The following is a 9,564-nucleotide window of genomic DNA, read 5'->3' as shown; positions in this document are numbered from 1 at the left end:
GCTGTTAATTCAGTATCACATTGTTTTTTTAAAGAACCTAGAAAAACGAAAGAATGAAAAAAACCCTTTCAAGAGGGTGTGAGTTATAGGTAAACTGCCGAGTGGGTTGGATCTTTAGGAAACCGTCTGCCGGGGGCTTGTTTCAGGCAAATTCCCCAGCCAGCAGCTGCAGGCTGTTAGGCTGGAGGGTGAAGCCCAGGTGGATGCGGTGCCTAGTGGTGAAGTACCAGACCCTGGGTCCAGCCGGTCTGTCTGCGGTGTAGTGATTATAATACGATTTCAGATCCACTTGTTTATGGCAAAAATGAAGTTGTTTTTAAGAGTGAAGTTGTTTTCAAGGATGAAGGTACTATTTTGAGGTAAAAATGAAATCAGATGTCAGGATGGCATCTTCCACATCTGTGGTTGCTGATAAGCACTAGTAGCTTGGAGACCCCACTGGGGGCTTGTCAATAAGAACAGGTGAAAAGGCAACTGTGGGCATCGGGTGTTTAGAGTATAAATGCGCAGAATTTACGAGGACCATCCAAGAGTGTCCGGTCTGGACAAAGCTACCTTTTGCTGATCTAAATAAATCTCTCTACGGAATCTAAGAAAAAAAGGGAAGGGGGTACAAATGAACTTACAAAACAGAAGTAGAGTCATGGATGTAGAAAACAACCTTATGGCTACCAGGGGATAAAGAGGAGAGGGATAAATGGGGAGACTGGGATTGACATATACACACTACTATATATAAAATAAAAAACTGCTAAGAACCTGGTGTAGAGCACAGGGAACTCTACTCAATACTCTCTAATGGCCTAAATGCTGGTGGTGGTTGTTCAGTCGCTAAGTTATGTCCAATTCTGTTGATACCCTGTGGACTGCAGCACGCCAGGCTCCTCTGTCCTTCAGCATCCCTCAGAGTTTGCTCAAATCCATGTCCATTGAGTTAATGATGCTATCTAACCATCTCATCCTCTACCGCCCCCTTCTGCTTTTGCCTTCAATCTTTCCCAGCATTGGGGTCTTTTTCAATGAGTTGGTTCTTCCCATCAGGTGGTCAAAGTATTGGAGCTTCAGCATCAGTCCTTCCAGTGAATATTCAGGGTTGATTTCCTTTAGGATTTACTGGTTTGATTTCCGTGTAGAATATGGAAAATAAATCTAAAAAAGAGTGGGTATGTGGATATGTATAACTGACTCACTTTTCTGTACACCTGAAACTAATCAATTGTGCTCCACATTTTAAAAAGAGAAAAAGTAAAAATAACTCTCTGAAGACCTTGAGTTTTTAGCTTTTGCCACTGCAGAGGCGACTCTTTTCCTCTCAGGAGCAAAAAGCCATCAGCAGCCTAGAGAAAGATCATCCTGCCGGCCAACGCCTACATTTTCCCCTAGCAACGTGCTCTAGCAATGAAAGGACTTTTGTTTTCCCTGGTTGGTAGCTGGACATCATCTCACGGTTGGTTAAGCAGCCTTTCCCAAGAACCAATTTGTATAAGGGTACAGCTCAACTGAACTTCGGAGAAGGCAGTGGCAACCCACTCCAGTACTCTTGCCTGGAAAATCCCATGGGTGGAGGAGCCTGGTAGGCTGCAGTCCATGGGGTCGCTAAGAGTCGGACACGACTGAGCCACTTCACTTTCACTTTTCACTTTCATGCATTGGAGAAGGAAATGGCAACCCACTCCAGTGTTCTTGCCTGGAGAATCCCAGGGACGGGGGAGCCTGGTGGGCTGCCGTCTATGGGGTTGCACAGAGTCGGACACGACTGAAGCAACTTAGCAGCAGCAGCAGCAACTAAATTTTGACTATATTTCTTTCATCTTCCCTTGCCTGGAACAATAGTGTAGTTCATCTGTCACTGATGTGCAGAAAAGTGAAAGTGTTAGTCATTCAGTCATGTCTGACTTTTTGTGACCCCACGGTCAGTAACCCACCAGGCTCCTCTGTCCATGGGATTTCCCCGGCAAGAATACTGGAGTGGGTTGCCATTCCCTTCTCCAGGGGATCTTCCCCACCCAGGGATTGAATCCAAGTCTCCTGCATTGTAGGCAGAGTCTTTACCGTCTGAGCCATCTTTCTTTATTGACTTCTTACATACATACTTACATTATCTTGTATGCTGCTGGCTTTTGAAATTATTAAAATTCTCACAGTGAACCTGTTAGATAAAATATTTGACAAAGACTGTCTCAGTCTCTAAGCTCAATTTGCCCCAAACAAAACACCGTCCCACTCCTACTTGCTTCTGAGAAAGAAAACATTTCGTCCCCAAACTGAAACTGAAGCCCACCATGTGTTCTGCATCTTTACTCACTAGAGAAATGTACAGATCACTGCTCGTGGAGCCCCTTTTCCGGACAGACCCCCATCTGACCCTTTGGAGATGGACTGTTGGTGCCTGGCTGCTAATTGGCTTCTGCTAGGGCTGGAGAAGGAAATGGCAACCCACTCCAGTGTTCTTGCCTGGAGAATCCCAGGGCCTGGGGAGCCTGGTGGGCTGCCATCTGTGGGGTCGCACAGAGTCGGACACGACTGAAGCGACTTAGCAGCAACAGCAGCAGGGGATCAATTGGAGAAGGCAATGGTACCCCACTCCAGTATTCTTGCCTGGAAAATCCCATGGGCGGAGGAGCCTGGTAGGCTGCAGTCTATGGAGTCGCTAAGATTTGGACACGACTGAGTGATTTCACTTTCACTTTTCACTTTCCTGCATTGGAGAAGGAAATGGCAACCCACTCCAGTGTTCTTGCCTGGAGAATCCCAGGGACGGGGGAGCCTGGTGGGCTTCTGTCTATGGGGTTGCACAGAGTCGGACACGACTGAAGCGACTTAGCAGCAGCAGCAGCAGGGAATCAACTCCATGGCCTCAGGTGGATTGGCTTCGCTTCTCAGAAGTTGCTTATTATTTCCAATTAACGTCTTCTGCCTAAAGATGTCCTCCCACATCTAATGCTACGCTAATGAGAATGTGGTGTTTTGACATCCTGGGGAAATAAACAAGACTGTGCCTGGCTGCTCTGCTCTCTCCCTGCCCACCTCCACCAGGCTCACTCTATCTTCTGGTCCCCCACCCCCAACCCTGGCCTCCCACCATTCCCTGCCTCCTGCAATCCCACTGTTGGTGAGAAATCAACTTTGACACATGCTCAAGACTAAGAAATTTATGTCTAGCTTTTTCCACTTGGGAGTCTGGGATGGATTAGAAGCCCTGGGGTGGGTGAAGGAGGGGGTTCTGAGTGCGCCCCTCTTGGTGCCCACACTGCAGTCTGGGAAGTATTAGACTCCAGGCTCTGGAGCCAGATAGGTATGGTTTGCTGCTGAATCAGTCATGACTTAGAAAAAGAGACTTATATTGCTGAGCCTCAGTTTCCTCATCTGTGAAATGGGTATTGAATAGTATTTATCTGTGAATCTGTAAAATTGCTTTTGTTAATTAACTTCCAAGGACAAAAGGTGGAGAAGCATCATTCTCTAAAATTGACTCTCAGAAACTTGGACATTTGAAATCAAACTAATGAGAATGCGACATTCCATTTTTGCCTGAGGGGTCTAAATAACTCTGACCTGGAGACATAAACTCCAGCTCCAGCCCAGGTTCAGAGCTTCAGATAAGGGGTCTCCAGGCTCAGTGTTACATACTGAGCTTAATTTCATAGCTTCCAAGGAAACGGGGCGCTGAATTCTTTTCGCAGCCCAGGCCTTATTGATCCTCTTGCTCACAGCCCTGCTTTTCTTTGTCAGTCAGTACACCGAGTCAGCAATCCCCTGGCAGTCTAGTGGTTAGGACGGCACGCTCTCACTGCTTAAGGTATGGGTTCAGTCCCTGGTTGGGGAACTAAGATCCCACGAGCTGCTTGGGATGGCAAAAAAAAAAAAGTACCATTTAAATTTCACCCACACACTACCCTTCCCCACATCTAATATAACCTTAAGTCTTCTGCTTGGGGAGACAGCGTAGAGGATTCGGAAGTCCTCTGCTGCAACATGAATAAATTTGAGTTGTCAAACTGGGAAACCTTCCCAGTGTCCTTATCAGATAAATTTGATCACGCCTCATAATTTCGCTGCCAGGGCTGAAAGAGCTAACGCAGAGAAAGTGTTTAACAGATTTCTTGGCTCATGAATTGTTTTAACCGCATTTTACAAGTTTTCTGTATTATGATGCATCTGGGGCCTTGGTGACCCTCGACAACCTACAGAGTTGGCTGATTCCTAAAGATAGCAAAAGGCTTGCCTGCTAGCAGGCCTTTCATATGCAAATTAACCAACCCAGAACTCGTGTCCCCAGCCGCTTTCTTTTTCTGGAACGCTCCTGTTTGGGCCGAATATCGCCTTCCTTCATTACCCAAGGGCCAGGTATCAATCAACTAGGGACAGCCCCTTAATGCCTCAGGGCCCACTGAAATGATTCAAACAAGCCAATTTTAAGCTGACTTAACCCTGCGGGGGGTTCCATCCTGTATAAACCACAATAAAGGCTCTCACCCACCTCCCCACCCAGGCCTGAGAGCAACCTCAGTGTTCTCTCATGGGGCCTTTCAGGGCTTGGCTTATCCCCCTCCTCTTGGGACCTGTGAGTCATTACCTATCTTTCCATTGGCAGTTGAGTCTTGATCTCTTGGCCTCACCACGCCTGAATAGAAGTAAAATCTACATTCTAAAACGTCCCACCTGTGCTCACGAACCCATCAGTCAGCCCTGACTCCAGTCCCACCCTAGCTTGTTCACGTCTGCCCCCTGACTCAGATGACAGAGCCAGCAACCGTACCAAAGGGCATCCTCTGGTCACTTGCAGAGGGAAGCAGCTAGATTCCCAGGGGAGGAAGAGGAAGGCCAGGCAGGACTCTTGCTGATCCTTGCAGAACGGCCTGAGCCAAGTCTCCCAGGAGCCCCCGGGAGCCAGCTGTGCCTGCTTCCGCCTTTTCCCGGAGGTTCATTCTGGGGTGAGCTTCAGGGCTGGCCATCTCTACAAGTTGAGTGGCAACTGGTGTGTGTTACCTGCATTTTCAGCTAGGAGAGAGGCCTGGAGAGCTTTCTGCTGATTCTCCAAGGAAACTTTAATCCTCCCTAGAAGGATTATGATGAGAACAATCTCATTTCAAACCTGCCCCATCGATGTGGTTTGAGAAGCATGCCGATAGTTGCTTTTGGGGAGGAGGGTGGGTGGGGGATGAGGGGAATCAAGGGCAGCATCTGTCCCTGGCAGGCTCTAGCTCATGCTTACGTGGGCGTCATCCTTTGTGATAATTTGAACTCTCTGCTTAGGTCCTGCATACTTCTCTTCTAAATGCATGAGAAAATTTTTGGAGTGTGGTAAAACTGATGTGGAAAATGTTAATCATTTATGAAATTGATGTAAAGGGATGTAGATGTTCGTTGTACTGCTCTTACCTAATTAAAATTAGAAATTAGATAATCTAATTCATAATTAATAAGTCAATTTGTAAAATTTAATTCCTAATTAAAAATTAGGTAGAGGGCTTCCCTGGGGGCTCAGAGGTAAAGAACCTGCCAATGCAAGAGACACAGGTTCAATCCCTGATCCAGGAAGATCCCACAGGCTGCAGAGCAACTAAGCCTGTGAGCCACAACTATTGAGCCTGTGCTCTGGAGCCCAGGAACTGCGACTGTTAAGCCCGTGGACTGCAACTATGGAAGCCCGAGTGCCCTAGAGCCTGTCCTCCACAACAAGAGAAGCCACCGCAATGAGAAGCCTGTGCCCTGCAACTAGAGGTAGCCCCGGCTCACCTCACTGCAGCTAGAAAAAGCCCACACAGCAGTGAAGACCCAGCACAGCCAAAAATAAATAAGTGACCAATTTTTAAAATGAGGTAGAATTACAAAGAAACGAACAACTACAGTAAAACTAAAGGCAAATAAAGCTTTCCCAAAGAAACAGGCCAGAGTTAGACCATCTTCTCTGTTCTCTTCCCTTGTCTGTCTTGCTTTAGGTTAATTCACAAAACTTCCATCCTCCCCTTTCAGGAAATCATTAAACCTGCCGCCTTCCCCAACCGTCACCACCTGCAGCCTCCCAAAAGTCTCCTGGCCCTCCCCAGGCTTGGAGCTTCAATATTTTCTAGGGAGAAAAACACTAGTCTTAGATCTCAGTCCAAGATGTCAGCTCTGCCGCTTTCTAGGTGTATTTATTATATATTGCTGTGTAAACAAATTGCCCCCAAATGTGCTGGTTGTTCAGTTGCTAAGTCCTGTCCGACTCTGCACCCCATGAACTGCAGCATGCCAGGCTTCCCAAAGGGGTGTGTGTGTGTGTGTGTGTGTGAGCTTAGTCACTCAGTCACGTCTAACTCTTTGTGACCCCATGGACTGTAGTCTGCCAGGCTCCTCTGTCCATGGGATCTCCAGGCTAGAATACTGGAGTGGGTTGCCATTTCCTCTTCCAGGGGATCTTCCCAACCCAGGGATCGAACCCAGGTCTCCCGCATTGTGGGCAGATTCTTTATCATCTGAGCCACCAGGGAATCCCAAAGGTAGTGACTTAAATAAGAAGCAGTGATATCACCCCTGTGGGAAATGGCATGGCTAGTTGCACCTGTGTGAAGGGTCCTAAACCAGAACCACCCCATGGAGCCCTTCCTCCATTCCTGACCCATAGAAACTGGGAGAGAGAGTAACGTGGTTGTTTCAAGCTGCTCGATGTTGGGGTAATTTGTTTTGCATCAATAGTAACTGGGGCACTAACCCAGGATGCCTTAAAGAAAACAGGAAGGAGGAAGGGAGGGTATGCTAGGACGCAGCACATACTGTGAGAGGGCTCAGCCAGGCCTCAGAAGAGAAAGGAAAAAGAAACAATGTCAGAGCATCATCAGTTCCCCGCACTACCTCGCCTGTGTGCTCCTCTGTCCATCTTTCTCCTCCTTTCCTGCAGCTCTGCTTTCCCTGTCTCTCAGGGCATGGCATGGGGAAAGCAGGCTTCCTCCAGCTCTGTTTTTTTTTTTTTTTAATTTTTTAAATTTAATTTAATTTTATTTGGCCGAACCATGGGATGTTAATCGCCCAACCAGGAATGGAACCTATACCCCCTGCAGTGGAAGCATGGAGTCTTTACCACTGGACCGCCAGGGGAGTCCCCAGCTCCCATTTCATAACTTCTCTTTGAGAGGCTGAGCCAGAATCTCTTGGTCTCAGTCCCAAATTCCCTGGGAAAGAGACTCTTGTCAGCCAGTGCCAGTCAGGCGTCCAGACTGGGATTCTGAAGTTGCACAGGTGTGCTCACCCCTTAAAGAAAACAGGAAGGAGGAAGGGAGGGTATGCTAGGACGCAGCACACACCCCAGGAGCGGCCAGGGTGGCATCTGGCCGCTCCTCTCCCTGCCAGGCTGGAGATCTGGTTCAAAGCTGGAGGTAGGGGCACCAGGTGAGTTTGGGGTCCCCAGAAGCAGCGCCTGTGACCAGGATTCAAGGGCATGTGGTTGATTTGGCTGCGGGATCCCCGGAAGCACCTATAGAGGGTGGGGACATGGGAGGAAAGGGAGGCAACCCTAGGGGTACTGATGAGCAGGTGACTGCTGGGGACCTCTGAGAACCATAGCATGACATCCCCTCAGTCCCCCTCCTTGGGAGCAAAGTAGTTGTTATGGACCAAATCTTGCTCCCTGACCATGAAATTCATATGTTGAAGCCCTCACCCTGAGGTGACTGTATCTGGAGATGGGGCCTCTTTACAGGTTCTCCTTTTACCCTTGGTCATGAATAAGTAACTAGTGGGGAGGTGCTTTGATACTGTATAAATCTCTTGTTCCTCATCACACATTGGCTTTTTGAGTGAATTAATTTATTTAAATCAGTATTTATATATCAATATGGACCTGTGGCTTCCTGTTGATCCCTTACATTACAATCTGCTATCATGTATTACAGGTTGAGTTGTGTACCCCCCCACAATTTAAAATCTATTGAAGTCCTTACTCCCCAGGACTTCAGAATGTGACCTTATTTGAAAATAGGATCATTAGTTAAGATAAGGTCAGACTGAAGTAGGGTGGTCCCTACTCCAACATGACTGGTGTCCTTTTAAAGGGGAAATTTGGACAATGACCTATGGGGAGAATGCCCTGTGAAAATGAAAACAGAGATCAGGGTGATGCTTCTACAAGCCAAACAAAGCAAAGATTGCCAGCAAGCCATCGGAAGCTGAGAGAGAGACAGGGGACAGATGTTCCCTCAGAGCCTCAGAAGGAGCCAGCCCTGCCAACACTTGGATCTTGGACTCCAGGCCTGTGAGACAAATTTGTTTCTGTTGTTTGAGCCACTGTATGGCACTTGGTTACATCAGCTGTAGAAATCGAACAAGTTACTATGATTTCTTTTGATGTCCCAGTTATCCCTTTTTAGGCCAGAGGACGTCAGGTGACTTCTGCATCCTCTCGACATGACCCCATCCTTCCTCGTGCACGTCTTTACTTTCCGGCATAACAAGATGTCTCAGACTCACCTTGAACTTTTGCTGCCTTGGTTTTCCCTGGTGGCTCAGATGGTGAAGAATCTGCCTGCAATGCAGGAGACCCAGGTTCGATTCCTGGGTTGGGAAGATCCCCTGGAGAATGGAATGGCTAACGTACTCCAGTATTCTTGCCTGGAGAATTCCATGGACAGATGCTACAGTCCATGGGGTCTCAAAGAGTCAGACATGACTGAGAGACTAACATACACACACAGTCCCCTCAAAATGAGTCCATTCTACAAAGATCCCTGGTTCTTGTTAGTGGTTAATGGTACTTAGAGGCCGATATCTGTGTGCTCAATACCGTTTAGTGCACACACACTTTTACGTCTACCTGTATCTCTTGACGACTTATGGAGAACCTCAGGTTCACACTGATGTCTAATTCCAGCCCACAGCCAGTGTCGTGTTGGCTTTCTCCCTTCCTGTTTCAGCCTCGCCGCTTTGACAGTGAGAACCCCGCTCCTGTAATCGTGAATTCATTTGCTTACTCGATGGACCCTGTTGCATGTTATGTGTGGCCTTCTCCCATGCCTACTCCCTGCCTCCATGTCTCCTTCCTGCTGGGCAGACTCTGACTCCCTTCTCTGGGCCAGACGGCCCTCCCCCAGCCCCTGCCTACTAACTCTGTCCCACCTAATGGCTTTTGTCCCAGAGTGTTCAGGGAGAGGCAGGAAATGACCACTGTGGAATTGCCATGTCTACCAAGTGGAGTATCAGGACTCCAGGGGCACAAGCTGGCCCAATGTCTGGTTTGTTTTTTTTTTACCCCTTCCTTGTTCCTGTGGACAACTATAAGGACAATTCCTCCATGCCCTTTGGACACAGTATCGGGCAAAATGCAAATGTTTCAGATCCTCTTCAGTAATAAAAGGCCTTGAAACTGCCTTTTGTCCCAAGAGCTGTCTCAGTTCAGTAATAAAATTATGCAGCACCATTTCATCATGACAGCTCAGAATGTTACCAAGATTCTTGCTTCCCCAAGGCGGCTTCAGACTGGGAAGCTGAGGACAGAACAAAAAAGGGTGGGTCTGCTGTGCAATGGCTGCAAACAGCAGCCGCCTCAGCCGAGTCCGCAGCCGGTTGCCCTAAGGGACCTTGGAGACAGCC

At 47.9% G+C, this 9,564-nt stretch overlaps 1 pseudogene; it reads left to right on the top strand.

Moving 5' to 3' along the window:
* The first annotated feature begins 9,443 nt into the window (after positions 1–9,443).
* LOC112580475 lies at positions 9,444–9,564 on the top strand (annotated as a pseudogene).

This window comes from Bubalus bubalis, chromosome 18, assembly GCF_019923935.1.
Source record: "Bubalus bubalis isolate 160015118507 breed Murrah chromosome 18, NDDB_SH_1, whole genome shotgun sequence".
Lineage (NCBI taxonomy): Eukaryota > Metazoa > Chordata > Mammalia > Artiodactyla > Bovidae > Bubalus > Bubalus bubalis.
This window is presented reverse-complemented; position numbering and strand designations above follow the sequence as displayed.